General features: G+C 33.0%; 1 long non-coding RNA gene across 1 annotated transcript in view; it reads left to right on the top strand.

The window, feature by feature from the left end:
- LOC113604753 (uncharacterized) overlaps positions 1-10979 on the top strand; it is a 97954-nt gene extending 86975 nt beyond the window's left edge. Inside the window, exon 3 of the long non-coding RNA XR_008297590.1 lies at positions 10184-10979. This is a non-coding gene — a long non-coding RNA (uncharacterized LOC113604753). The remainder of the gene's footprint in view (positions 1-10183) is intronic.
- Positions 10980-15795: the final 4816 nt, after the last annotated feature.

The following is a 15795-nucleotide window of genomic DNA, read 5'->3' as shown; positions in this document are numbered from 1 at the left end:
TTTGATGTACGTCTTATGGATTCTGATTTATGTTTAGATAAGTGTATTCAAACTATAATCAAGATACCAAACTATTCCAAATTCCCCAAAATACCCCGTTGTGCTATTCCTTTGTGGCCACACACTCCACCCACTACAAATCATAGACATTCATTGATATATTCTCTCTCCCTCATTACAGTTTGTTCTCTGCAAGAATTTCATATAAATAAATCAAATAGTATGTAATGTTTTGGGACTGGTTTCTTTAGCATAATACCTTTGCTATTTATCTAATTGCTTATTTGTATCAATACAGTGTTTTATTCATGAGTAGTATCCATTGCATGTATGTATCACTATTTTTATATTATTTATCTTTGGAAGGACATTTGAGTTATTTCCAGTTTTGTTTTGTTTTGTTTTTTGCAAATTTGAATAAGACCATTATAAATATTTGTGTACAGGTTTTTGAGTGAATAAAAGTTTTCATTTTATTGGCATAAATTTCCAAATGTGGGATAGCCAGATTATATAGTAACCATATGTATAAATTCATAATAAACTGCCAAACAGTGTTTCAGAGTAGCCTTATCATTGGGCACTCCCACCAGTAATGTATAAGAGTTTGAGTTGCTTTGCATTCTTAATAGTATTTGGTATTGTCAGTAATTTTTTGTAAAGTTACTCTGATATGTGTCTAGTGGCATCTCATTGTGGTTGTGATTTGCATTTTCCCAAACGCTGATAATATTGAACATCTTCCTTGAGCTCATTTGCCATCCTCACGTTCTTTGATAATGATAACGTGTCTGTTCATGTGTTTTGTACAATTTAAAACCGCGTTGCTTTTGTTCTCATGTTCTGTGATGAGTTCTTATATATTCTGGATAAGTCCTTTGTTGAATATGTGATTTGGAAGTATTTTCTTTCCATATGTAGTCTGTCTTTCCATTTTCTTGAAAGTTATTCTTCTTACATTATTCTACACTCTTTTTATTTTTTGCATAAGAGTTAATACTTTCTGAAAATGTCTGATTTAGTTATGAGATTACTTATTTACAGTCTATACACCACAAACCACACATATTTCATGTTTGCAGAAAATTTCTGTATCACCACTATAATGGCACAATGCTAGAATCATTAGCTTATGATAGTTAACAAAAACATAAAGGATGAATTCATGAATGCACTGTATTAGTTCCCCATTGTTGCTGTTATACAGAGTTGGTAGTGTGAAAAAACACATATTTCTTCTCTTATAGTTCAGAGGTCAGAAGTCCAAAATCAGTTTCAAAAGATCAAAATCAAGGATTTGGCAGGGCAGTACTCTGGAAGATTTTAGGGAGAACAGTCTTTTTGCTTTTCAGCTTCTGGAAGCTGTCCTCATTGCTTGCTTCATGGTTCATTGTCTCCCCCCCTTCTTTCTCCTTCACATTGTTATTCTTCTGTAGTCCAATCATCTTCTACTTGCCTCATAGTGTGATTACACTTAGATCTGGCAAAGATAATTCAGGGTAATTTATCCATTGTAATATGTTTAATTTAATCACATCTGCAAAATCCATGTTGCCATATAAGGTAATACTCACAGGCTCCAAGGATTAGGACCTAGATGTCTTCAGGGTCATTGCTAAACCTATTATCTGTCCCAAACTATGCTCATCCTGTTCTTATCTAGTTCCTGCACTCTCTCCTGAACCTCAGAAAATTGCAAATGATGACATATTTTGATAATTAGTGATCTAGGTATTAAATATGTTTTAATCATTTTTCTCCCTCTGCAACCAGACTGTAAGTCTCCTACAAATCAGGACTCTGACTTCCACTTTATTACTATTCAACAAGCAAATTCTTGTTGAATCCCTACATTTTTAACCAGATGATGGATTAACCATCTGTGAGCACTAAACATCTAAATCATTAATAAAGCCAGTCTTTATCTAGGACTATAAATTATACAAGGATACATACTTTTTGGTTAAATCAAATTTTTCAATAATTTTGTTTTCATGCAAAAACTAATCTCACCTAGATTCTTCTTTGCATCTCTCTGTCTCTTTCTGTCTCTGTCTTTCTATGTGTCTGTCTTTCTGTGTGCCTTTCCATCTTCTTCCTTCTCCTTTGTTTATTCCTTGCCTTTTGTATTGTCCTCTAAAACATGACTCTATATAAGACAAATTCTGACCACTATTGTATACTTTGTTACTTAGAATTAATTTATTTTATTCCTCTGACATAAAAGCAAACAATTTAAGGATATATGTGCTTTATTTTTACCAAGAAAATTGGACTTCAATGTATCGAGTATCCTGCGGTTTCTATATAATAATGTATGAGAAAAACAAAAACAAATACTTTGCTTATACCTTTCATCATTTTAGCTATTTTTTTCAGTTTTCACAGAAAGGATATATTAAGAACACAAGCTTACATAACTATTATGTAGCTTATCCATCTGTGTCATTTTCTAGACCTTCTTGATATTAAAGGTAGATGTGTTGTTATAAAGTAATTTAATAAAATGTTTAAAATGACTAGACTTTTCATATATCTTCAGTATATCTGTAAGTTCATGCTTTTACTTCAATAACATATGAAGCTGTCTTTCATGTTTTTGTCAGTGGTCGCACCTGTCTAAAGAAATACAAATGAATTAAACTCAAAGCATAGTTACACTTTCATCTTTTTTTTTAATTCACTTTCTTGTAAATTAACTTTTAAAATCAATATTATTGGTTTCTGTTATTACTAACATCAGGTGACAGACTTTCATATTTTTTTTTAAATCAGAATCTTCTACAAATTTTTGCGAAAACTAAAAGAACATTATGTTAAATTTGAAGAAGTATCCTGAAGTATTTCCTTCTCAGATAGGTTTATAAACCCCAGGAATATTTTATTCTATATTCCATGAAAATAAAAAAGGCAAACATGAGATAAACAAGCTAGAAAAAAAATTGATCATAGGTTCTTGATAGATGCAAATTCTAGAGTAGTATTTTCTTAAAAGTTTGAACACATGGTTTTGTTTTAAATGCCGTGATTATATCATCTAAAAGGCCCAAACATGAAATTCCATATTCTTTTTTTTTCAACAAGCAGGAATCCATGAAACTTTAACTCATAGTGACAAATTCACATACTAGAAAGCATCATTTGAATAATTTCTTTCCCGAAGTTATACTTAGTTTGAGAAATTGTCCCATTAAAAATTTATAGAACTGATTTCTCTAGTAATGAAAACAGTCATCTCAGCAGATGAAACCACAAATAAAATCTGACTTTCTCAAAAAATGCTTTACACATGATGTCTGACAGCTTTAATTACTTTTTTTAAAGTGTAGAGTTGAAAAGTAGCTTTATATACTTATGTTGGAACCCCAGTGATGCAACTAATAATCCTTAAAACACAAGGAAAAATTAAAAATATGCTAAAGGATTTCCTTAAGAGAAAAGGAATTATTGGCCATTAGTTCCAATTAGTATAACAATGTTTGAATTTTCTTATGGAGAATATTAAGTAATGATGAAGTAGAAAAATCTCATTTTTATGTAATTAATTTATTAAGTATCATATATATAACGATTTTAGAAATATGTGCATTCATTTTTAAAGGATATCACTATTTTTGGTCATGATTATTATAATTAAGTATATGTGGAATGAATGCAGTAATTAGAGATAGCTAAGACTGGGGCAGTGCAGTGATTTCATTCAACTTTATATTACAATAGTACATTGTTACACTGCATAAGAACATTATTGGAGACAGCATCAAATGATAAATGGTACTCAGTTATTGAGAACCAGACAAATATGGCAAGGTGAGGATACAGCAGAGTTTACAGAAGTTAATAGCCCCTAAACTGAAGACAGAGAAAGCCGGGAAATCTATTCTTAACATAGTCATTACTCTTAGGACAGTCATAAAGGAATCTTTACTTCCAATAGCAGTTAATAGAAGACTTATAAATTCATTAAATGCAGAATGGGTATACAACTGTTAAGGAGACAAACAGATTGGGCATCACAGAGCAGTTGAAAAGAAATGTAAATTCAAAGGACTGGAACTTGTCTTTTCAGTCTTACATCTCTATTATCTCTCCTAGCAGAGAAAGGAGTGTAGGAAAAAGGAAGAGAGATTTCCTTACTAGGAGGTTGGGGTTCGATGCAGGAATCAGTTCTTTTAGAGAAACGTAGTATGCAGGCCTGAGATTCAATCTCTGAAGGTGAAAGGAACAGGAACACAGGGATTTGGTGTAGGATTTTCAGTTGCTGGAACGTGGTTACCATAGTCAAGACAGAAACGTATACCAAGGCTAAGGCTAGTTTAATGTTGATTCAGTAAATTACAGTCCTAAAGATACTTCGTTCCTGGTGAGTCCGATCCAAATTGATCACTTAGACTAAGAATAACGTTTAATCTACAGTTGGTATCGACCTCAATGGATGAATAAATTTACCAGCAGGGAAGCATTCAAGAAAATATTAAATAAAGAACCACAGTGTGGTACAGTAAAAACAAGCTTAGAAATCCAATAGTAATGTGTGTGTCAGAGCACACAAATGAATGGTGGACTTTGAGTAAATTATTGATATTCTCTCTGAATCTCAGTTTCATTCATAAAAATTGGGTACAGGATAGATGTAGGCCAGAACCTTTTCAGGACAAATAGCTATATTCAGTCTAGCTTAATAAAAATAATACAACATGGTGACTATGGGAAACTGGTGGATGAGATTAAAATAATCTGGTAAATGTCTGGGAGAAGGGAAAACTATATAATTCCTATGAACAAGAAAATGAAATATCCTACGGCCATCAGTTGAAATGCCTTTTCTTATTTTCCCTCCTGTATAAATATTGAAATTGTAATAATATGCTTAAGATTTAGATATGTCAATAAAAAAGCAATAGAAGAAAAGAAGCCTACAAAACTATGCATTTTCCTTTCTTTCCCTTTCCACTAATAATGGGAATGACTAGCGATATGAACTGAGAATTCTTTCTGAAAATAAATATTTTAAAAATCAAAGTAAAACTAAAAAAACAGAACATATGTAACAGAAGTTAAAGAAATTGCACTTTCTTATAGCACAAAATACTTCATAAATCCCATTTTTGCCGTCCCAAGGTAAATAAGATTCAAAAGAAAATTACTTTCACACATGATAAAATCAAGTAAGCTTGTTTTGAGCGATTTTTTTTATCTATTTCAAGATAATGTAATAAAAAAAAAACAGGGTACTTCACCGCTTTTTCAGAAAAAAAATGTTTCTGTAGTATATCTCTTTTAGAAGAATAACAATTTATCAAATGAAAAGTTCTGTTGTTAAACTTTTTATTGTGTTATAAAATATTCACTGATACTTCACAAGAATCTATAAATCACCTTTTCATTTTCACTTTGTCAAAAGACATGCATGAGAGTGTTTGTGTATGTGTATGTGTGTGTGTTCACGCATGTGCATGCGGAAAAAGAGAGAAGGAAGTCAGGGAGGGAAAGAGAAAAATAGAGGTTGAGCAAACATGGAGGGACCTAAAAAGAAATGGGTTGGGAAAAGACAAAATAATTATACAGAAATAAGGTAATCAATTAAGACTTAAGAAGCCCAATACTAGAATTTAACACTTTTTATTTTAAGGAGATTTGATTAGAATTAAAATTATGACTGAAATTATGGAAATAAAATGGCTGCTTAATATATAAAATGATGGTGATGAATTTTTATAGAAATGATACTTTCAGAGATAAGATTACTTTGTGTGTGTGTATATATATATATATATATATATGTAATTTTTAAGTTAGTTTACATTGTGAGATGAGTGATTTGCCTTCTGTGAAAAAAAAAAAACTTACTTATTAACTAAACAAAGTTAAGCATTTGCAAAGTGAAAGAGACTAAATTGAAGACTTACACAGGTCAAATACCTCTTTCTCTGTAAACCACTGATGGAGACACAGAGAAAAGTAGACATGAAACAAGTTTAAATAACACATGGGTGTAAAGATAAAGTCTCAAGAAAAACTCAAAAGAAATGGGTAATATGAATATGAGAGTATCTATTAAGAAGATGTAATCAAATAAACTTCCATGAAAGAGAGCACCAGAGGGGCACCTGGGTGGCTCAGTAGGCTAAGCATCGGACTGTTGATTTTGGCTCAAGTCATAATCTCACGGTTGGTGAGATTGAGCCCAGTGTTGGGCTTTGTGCTGTCAGCACATAGCCTTCTGGGATTCTCTTTCTCTTTCTGTGTCTTTGCCCCTCTCTTGCTTGTGCTCTCTCTGTCTCTCACTGTCTCTGTCTCAAAATAAATAAGTAAACATTAAAAAAATTGCACCAGAACCAAATGGTTTCACTGATGAATTCTACTCAATAATTAAGAAATAAATGATACTAATTCTTTACAAATTTTTCCCCGAACAGAAACATTCTATGAGACAAATACCAAAAACAGATTAAGACATTATAAGAAAACTATAAGCCAATATCTCTCAGAAATATAGATGCAAACATCCTGAACAAAATATCATTAAATTGAATCCAACAATGTATATGTATAATTATATACTGTGACCAAGTGGATTTATTACAGATATACAAGATTGACTTAATATTTGAAAATTAATCACCACATCAACAAGCTAAAGAAGAAAAATGTTATTATAGTAGCAATAATTTCAGAAAAAGCACTTGACAAGATTCCAAACTTATTTATGATCAAGACTCTCAGTTATTAAGACTAGAGGAGTCTTAATAACTATATAACTATATGGAAAGTTAATATATGAGTGGAGAGTATAAAACTAAAGACAAAATAAGTTGTACATAAGCATTGCATTCTAGTTGTTAAAGTAATGTCCCATAGGAATACAAGTTAACAATTTTGGTACTTCCATATAGGTGTACTGGAGAGGTACAGTCAGTTTCCTCATTTAGAATTTATATATAAAAAAAAGGTAGAGGGTAGGATGATATATGTGGTAATATATTAGGGTAATGTATTAACTTATGTTTAGCTTAATGTAGATGCAGTTGAGTATATATAGAAATATCTACATAGATTAGATAGACAGACTGACAGATGGGCAGGCAGGCAGAGAGAGAGAGAGAGAGAGAGAGAGAGAGAGAGAAACAGATAGGCATACATATATCGGTTTGTGTATATACATATATTTCCTTGCTCTGTAAGCTGAATGATTGCCATGTCAGTCACAAAAGCACACCCAGTTTCTGTTTCTAGACAAGAGGAACCAGGGCTCCTTAGAAAAGTAGCTGACACTATGACTATAATAAGAAATAGACAAGATAATCCTGGAATATTTTGGAGTGCCAGAAAGTGAGAAAGTGTTTAAAAATAACAAAAATAATAATGGTGATATATGCAAGGGATACAGGAGTGGATAAAAGAGCTCCTGACAATCAACACTGAAACAATTATAGCAATAAAATAAATAAAATAGTATTAGACTTTCACACAACTTATAAAATAAATATTCATGAATCCACACTAATATAAATAAAATATTAAATACATAAATGAGATTTAATAGACATATTTCCCATGCAGACATATTCTAAATAATTTATGTAGATACTTCACCATCAAGGAAATGGAATATAGGTCCCCAGTCCTTAAACATGAACTACCCACAGTGACTTTCTTCCAAAGTATATAGTGTAAAGTGGATATATAAAGTGGATGAAAGAAGAGTAAATGTGAATGGAAAAACCTGACAAACACTTCAACTCAGCCCAGAGGTCAAGGTCAACTTCATTGGAGATATGTTATATTGATGTATATGTATATGTATCTACCCTTGATATGATGTGACAATAATTGTATTTTATCTCTGTAGTCTTCCTACCAAAAAGCCTATAACCCTCATCTGATATAGACAAAATGTCATAGAAATCCCAGTTGAGGTACAAAAACCATATCAGTACTCCATAAAATTGTCCATATCATCAAAAACAAAGAAAACTGAAAAACTCTCTTAACAAAGAGGAACTTAAGAGAATATGACACTAAATGCAATACAGTATTGTAGGTAAGATCCTGGAACAGAAAAAATAAATAAATAAGTAAAGTAAACCTTCAGGAAATCTTAATAAAGTATGGACTTGTTTCATTAATAGTATTTGTTAATTATAAAAAATGTGTCATAATTATATGTTGTCAATAATAGAGGAAACTGTGTGTCAGTAAATGAGGATCTCTGTACTGTCCCCTCCATTCTCCTGTAAATCAAAAACTTTTCCAACAGGACTTTTTATATTTATTTTTTTAATTACACTAGGATTTCCAATGTCATGCCAGCATCATGATATTAATTGTCAGTCTCCCAATATTCCATATTTGTAACCCTGAGGGTACTGCCTCTGCACCTCTATTTATGATTTTCCATCACCTTTTTGTTAATCTCTCCATGTCTTCAAAGCTAATCACAGTCTTAACAGAAATAAAATGTTTTGAAGTTTCTTTTGTATTCTTCTCATAAAATCGTATTATTAAACACACATACACACACACACACACACACACACACATACACACACACACACATAAGTTTTGGCCGAAGTCACATATATTTTACATTTTACTTATTTTTTTAATGTTTATTTACTTATTTTGAGAAAGAGAGAGAGAGTACTTGAGTGGGGAAGAGGCAGAGAGAGAGGGAGAGAGAGGTTCCCAAGCAGGCTCCATGCTGTAAGTACAGAGCCTGATGTGGATCATGAGGTCATGACCTGAGCTGAAATCAAGAGTTGGCCTCTTTCTTAACCGACTGAGCCATACCCCAGAGCTACACAGGTGTCCCAATTTTAGCCAAAGGAATCTAAAGAGTACAGGTAGGATGATAATAATTTGTTACTATTCCTGGGGAAATAATAAAATTTTAAGTATTACCATTGACTAGACCATTCCATGCTGCCTTGTCCTAATTTCAGCACCATTAGAGTCCGGGAAGTTATTGGAAAGGTGCTATTTGTAGAAAAAATGATGCTTATTGAAAACTGTGTATTTACCTTTAAAAAATATCATAAGCCAACTAATGTTTTATTCTTTATTTTCTTCTTTACAGTAGAAACTATTTCAGCTCAGTATGGTAATGTTAGTAATTTTTTTTATTAATGGCAAACTCTAACGGTTAGATGTATATACATTTGGTTAATTACAAATTAAATTGTACATAAAAATTAACTTTGATTGAATTACAGGATTCATCAGGGAAAATAATTAGAATTCTCTTTGGTGGTAACATGGTTTATAACAAAGGCTAACAGAGCCTAAAATATGAAGATCATCAACAATCTGTTAAACCAGCTTTGGGCTGGTTTTAGAAATATTATTTCAGAGACAATTATTCTGAGACTATTAAATATCTAACAATTGCTAGGGGCTTTAGAGGAAATAAAAATCAGTGAGATACAATCTTTATCTTCACAGAAATTGCTGATTTAATGGTGAGGGCAGGAGGTGGTGAAGAGATAAAAATAAAGCAAAAACATAACTATAAAGTAACCATAGTGAGTGTCATAAAATAAAAGGCATTTTGGGGAGGAAAGAGTGGAAAATCTCCATAGACCAAGTGATATCAGTTATAAAACTGATAAAAGGCAAAAATGGAAAAGAGAGAATGACATAGAGAATGAGTCAATACGATTTTCGCCCTTAAGATTCTAATTATCAAGGAAATGAGAAGAGGAGGCAGATAAATTGCAATGAAGTATGAGAAGCCCTAAAATTAAAAAAAAAAAAACAAAAAACATGCAGAGTATAAATCAATAGACTGCTTGGGAAAGTCTGCAAGCAGGCTTGATTGAAGAGACAATATTTTTGATAGGTTTTGCAGGATGAGATGGAGTTTGTCAAAGATTGAATGTTCTAGGCAGAGGAACAAGAAGCATCTACGGTGTTTCCAGAAAATAGAGAATGTCACATAGAATATGTTAGAAACAGAGATAACACTGGAAAGTTAAGATGGGGTCAGGTTTTGAAAGTGTGATTAGGCTGCCATGAAAGCTGATCAGGTTCCAAAGGCAGATGAGGATTTTGAATGGAAATCTGGAGTTGGTTTGAGTTGTTCTCAATTTGTTTAGCAAGAACTTATTAACAAGCCATGCAAAGTATGCTCACAAGCTTAAGAGTGGAAGTAAGTCATTTATTTTCTCCTTTGTTTCTCAAGGCTACCAATGGAAATGATTGATGAAGTCAACAAAGAATGAAAAGTCTGTCAAGCCAAAGAAACTCAGGACACCATTACCTGGGGGTTAGGCACTGTCGACCATAATACCGTATACTATTTTGGTCATTGTGCCACAGTCATCATATTTGTTTTGGTTGCGTTTCTTAATTTACCATTGGGACTAATATGGTAGTCCTGGCCATACACTGCCAACAGGACACGATGTCAATTTAAGGCATAGAAATATTTAACATGATGTCCTCTAAACAGAATGGTTTGAACAGTCAGAAACATGTGACCTGGCCAATATTATCTTTGAAAAGACAGTGAAGATAGTTTGATGATTGATTAACTGGAAATAAGATGGAGGAAGAGACTGATCACAGTGATGGGATGCTACCGCAGTCACCAAAATAAAGGATTGCAAGTTCCAAATTTAACACTGTGGAGGTGGGAATAGAGTGGTTAGATGGGAAAGTCATGTTCACACATGAGAAATTAGAGAATTTATTGAATTTGCATAATAAAGGAAGAGAATCACAAGCCTTCTATTTTGAGTGAACATGTTACTGAGTAACAAGAAATGTACTTTCCTGGAGAATAACTGATTTTTTAAATTTGGGGTGGAGAAAACATCCCATGGAATACAGTAACTGGAGTACTACTGCTTTGGTTAAAACTCTCACTCCATCACTTTCCTGTGTGGTCTTGAGAACATTACCCAACTCCCCCACATCTCTGTTTGCTTATCTGTGATTAGAAAATCATAGCAGCACCAGTCACAAGTTGTTATGAAAATTAAATGAGAAAATAGAATTGTAAGACTTAAAGCAGTATGAGAAGTGCAAGACAATGGGAATATCATTTTGAGATTCATGAATTAATGAACGTGAATATAAGATCACTAGATGTAGGAGGGGAAGGTAGAAGAGACAATGAATAACTAGCAGAACTTGTAGAATCTTAATACTTAACAATTTCAAATAAGAAATAAATCTATCAAATTTGAAATGAAGAAATAGAGAAGTAGGAAGCAAACCAGAATAGCGAGGTGCAAAAGAAGCCAGTAGAGAGAATATGGACTTTGAAAAAAAAAAAAGATTATTGGCTTTGTGAGAGGAGAGGAGCATAAATACATTCTGTCAAAAATTTGGCATCATACTAAAATATGCAGTATGAAATGATGTATTAGTAAAAAGAGCACAAGTTGAAATTCAGAAACTGAGTCTACAGTAAAAACTACTTTTGCCATATTGGTAAGCTTAACAAAAGGACATGTCTCTGATATCATAATCAAAATGAGGAAGCACACAATTAATTATAAGAAAAAGATGTGAACAAATTTGATTGGCTTTGGGATCCCTTTATATACAAGAGATGGTGTAGCCTGTGTTTTGTAGATGGAAAGATACACATGGTATTAAATAAATTACATAACTAAAAAGTAATCATCAGAAAATACGAGGTTTTTGTAGGGATATGGGGGCATACACTATTTAGTATTTTGAATATAATATAATCCGGATCAATTATTCAGAACACACACATCGATGTTTTATTTTGCTTATATAAAAAACCTGTTAATACACAGCTTAATTAGAGTAAATGCTAAAGCATTTCTACATCCATAACTAAAAGTTAATATTTGGTTCACTTTCCTCAAACATCTTTCTTAAATAGTCTTCATTAACAATGCTTAATTCTATTTTTTGTATTTTTCCTCATTTCAAAATAAACAACCTCATTAAGATCATTGCACTGAAAAATCTTTAAAAAAATAATCACATCATTAAGAATACTCAGGTATTCATGAAGTATTGAAATATGGATAATGACTTGAGCATGTCACTAAAATGATCATCTGTCCCCAATTAATACTGATATATTGCAGTTGAGAGGTCTTTTAATGATCACATTACTGGGGAATTATTGCTACTCATATAATTTGTCCTTATAATCATGTATTTATCAAAGATACAAAAGACAAGTCTCCCAGGAGGCTTATTAAAATCCTTATTCTCTTGATTTCTAATTGGTAAAGAGGATAGATTGTCCTTTTTTTTTTCCTGAAAGACCAACTGGGTTTTCATCAACAGAAGTATCATTTAAAACTATGCAATTGTCACATACATAAATCTCCATTTTTAAAGGGCAGAAAATAATATGCCAAAATGAAAAATCACTTTACAGCACTCTTTCTGCTCAATGAAGTCATAACCAAATCAAATAAAAATTATTTATTAAACATGTGTAGATGCAAGGCAATCTATTAACCACAGTTTAAATAACATTAAAATGATAAGGTAAATGTGCATAATACTCGGAAACAAAAGTATGTAGAGCCTTTCGTTTGCTTCAGAATTATCTTTACAGATTTTTATAAGTTTAAGTAATTCTGCATTATCATTTTTAAATTGCATCTTTCTAAATCCATAAATTTTATTTCAGTAAAAAAATGTGGTGACGTATCTCACAAGACAGAACCATAAAAGACAACGTCTCTCTCTTTTTTTTTAATGTTTATTTATTTTTGAGAGAGAGAGTGAGACAGAGAGTGAGCGGGAGAGGGGCCGAGAGAGGGAAATACACAATCTGAAGCAGGTTTCAGGCTCTGAGCTGTGAGTCCACAGCCTGAGGCGGGGCTCAAACCGCGAACCGTGAGAACATGACCTGAGCAAGGGTCGGACGCCTGACCGACTGAGCCACCCAGATGCCCCAAAAAGACAATCTCTTTCTAAGTCACCCTTTCTTATTTCTAATGTACCGGTTTATCCTGCGACTGAGCATGCCCACAAGTTTGACACCATACTCAGAACAAATGTCAGGTACTACCATAGGTCGGTGAAATAAGTAATCGAAGTAACAAAGAATTTATGACTTATTGGCCTTAATCACCTGGGGAACATTCTCTGTGTGAAGATAATCCTTTCCCACGTTACCTCTCCTCATGTCTCCACACAGTTCATCTTGAAAGTCACTGTGCCCAGCCTTTCTAAGGGGTGGAAGGTATATTCCCCCACTTTGAGGGTGGAGCATCTATGTAACTTATTTGGAATACTTCCACAGGAGAGTTTTATCTCTTCTCGCTCATTAATTAATTAAATTAAGCAGTGTATTCAATCATTTTTATTCTTAAGGTTTTATGGATATTTAGTTTATACTTTGCATTACACTATTTTAAGATTGCCCAAATTATTTCAGCTTTAGCTGAATGTTGGAGACTCATTCAGTTTGCTCCTCTACTTCTTTGACATGCCTCCTTATTACTGTAAATGTGTGTGTGTGTGTGTGTGTGTGTGTGTGTGTATTGGGGAACTTTCTTACTTTCCAATATTACAAGATGCTGTAGGCTCATCTTATGTATATCCTACCCTAGCCCCAGAATCAGCCATATCAATAGGAAGAACTGGTTCCTTTTGTTGGAGAATGGTATAAAAATACAAGATCTAAACACTAGATGTACTCATTGTGACTGGGGCGTTTTGATTTTTTTTTTTTTTTACTTTACAGCCTATTTTCCCCCTTTTGAGCAAACAGAATGAAATTATACATATTTATACAAACTTGTGTATATACACGTATCTATAAATATTTATATATGTAAACATCTATATGTACACTAAGATAGACTTGAGTTTATTCTGATGTTTCCAATCCATTCTCAAATGAGAAGCCTGGTGCTCACCATCTATCAAGCATATACTTAATTATTCTGTATACACATTTATCGTAACATCAAGAGTCATAAATCATGTTGATAATATACACACTTGACACGATATAATGACAATGGCATTTTACCTCTGTGGTCTTCCTCCCAGTGACCCATAGCATTAGTCTTACCATGAAAAAATGTCAAATCCCAATTGAAGACCTTCTACAAGAAGGTTTGAGTACTGCTCAAAACATTCAGTTACGAAAGCAAGATAAGTGAGAAAGTGCAATAGCCAAGAGGAGCCTGCATAAATGTGACAACTAAATGTAATGTAGTACTCTGGATGGATTCTGCAACCAAAAAAGGACATTAAGTAAAAACTAATAAAATCTAGGGGCTCCTGGGTGGCTCAGTTGGTTAAGCGGCCAACTCTTGACTTCGGTTCAGGTCATGATCTCGCGGTCTGTGGTATCGAGCCCTGCATCAGGCTCCATCTGTCAGCATGGAGCCTGCTTGGGATTCTCTCTCTCCCTCTCTCCCTGCCCCTCCCCTACTTGCTCTCTCTCTCTCAAAATAAATAAAGAAATCTTAAAAAATAAAGAAATCTAAATAAACTACGGACTTATAGTTAATTGTAATGTATCAGTATTCATTCATTTATTGTAACAAATGCATAATACTAACGTAATTTATTAATAATAGAAGAAACAAAGAAATCTTTGTATTGTCTTCTGCATTATTTTAGTAAATACAAAACCGTTCTACAAAGTAAAGTTTGGTTAAAAAAAAAGATTTTTTTTTAAAGGACAAATACCATATGGTTTCACTTCTGTGTGGAACCTACAAAGCAAAACGAATGAATAAACAAACAAAAAGTAGAATCAAACCTATAAAACAGAAAAAAACTGATGGTTGCCAGCGGGAGGGGGCAGAGGGATGGAAAAATGGATGAAGAGGAGTGGGAGATAAGAGTCCAGTTATGGAATGAATAAGTCATGAGAATAAAAGGCATAGCATGGGGAATATAGTCAATGGTGATGTAATAGCATTGCATGTGACAGATGGTAGCTACATTTGTAGTGAGCATAGAATAACTGTATAGGGTTGTTAAGAAAATTATTTTTAATGTTTATTTATTTTTGAGAGAGAGAGACAGAGACAGAACACAAGCAGGGGAGAGAGGAGCAGGGAGAGGGGGAGACACAGAAGCTGAAGCAGGCTCCAGGCTCTAAGCTATCAGCACAGAGCCCAGTGCAGAGCTTGAACTCCCAAACCGTGAGATCATGACCTGAGCAAGTCGAACTCTTAACTGACTGAGCCACCCAGGTGCCCCATAGAGGTGTTAAATCAGTATGTAGTACACCTGAAACTAATGTAACATTGTTTATCATCTATATTTAAAAAATATTTAAAAGACCTTAATGTGCTTCATAGAATGCTTACACATATAGATAACAATAATTAAATTGTGATGTATGATAACAAGTAAATGATATCTCTTAACTATATAAAAAATATCATATGTGATTATTGCACCAGGAAAGATGTTCCTTTTTTAACTAGTCTCAGTAATAAATCATTAACAGATAAATTTTGGCTTTGTGATAGGTTTTATACCTGACAGTTAAAAAAATCTAATAGTAGAATGGAAGGACTTAAAATCAAAATTTTAAATATATAAAAAGAATATAGGTTTACACTGTATAAAACAATTAAACTGAATGCCAGTTATAGCTTCAGTATGATCAAGAACGACATTATAGGGGCACCTGAATGGCTCTGTCTGTACAGCATGCAACTCTTGATCTTAGGGTTGTAAATGCGAGCTCCATGTTGGGTGTAGAGAGTACTTAAACATAAAATCTTAAAAAAAGAGAGAACAGAAAAAAGAACATTATAGTGTCAGTCAAATGTATTAGTATCCTGATGCAGAATTGATATAATTATAATAACAACA

The sequence above is a fragment of the Acinonyx jubatus genome, chromosome C2 (genome assembly GCF_027475565.1).
Source record: "Acinonyx jubatus isolate Ajub_Pintada_27869175 chromosome C2, VMU_Ajub_asm_v1.0, whole genome shotgun sequence".
Lineage (NCBI taxonomy): Eukaryota > Metazoa > Chordata > Mammalia > Carnivora > Felidae > Acinonyx > Acinonyx jubatus.
The sequence above is the reverse complement of the archived record's forward strand: the minus strand, read 5'-3'. Positions and strand labels throughout refer to the sequence as shown.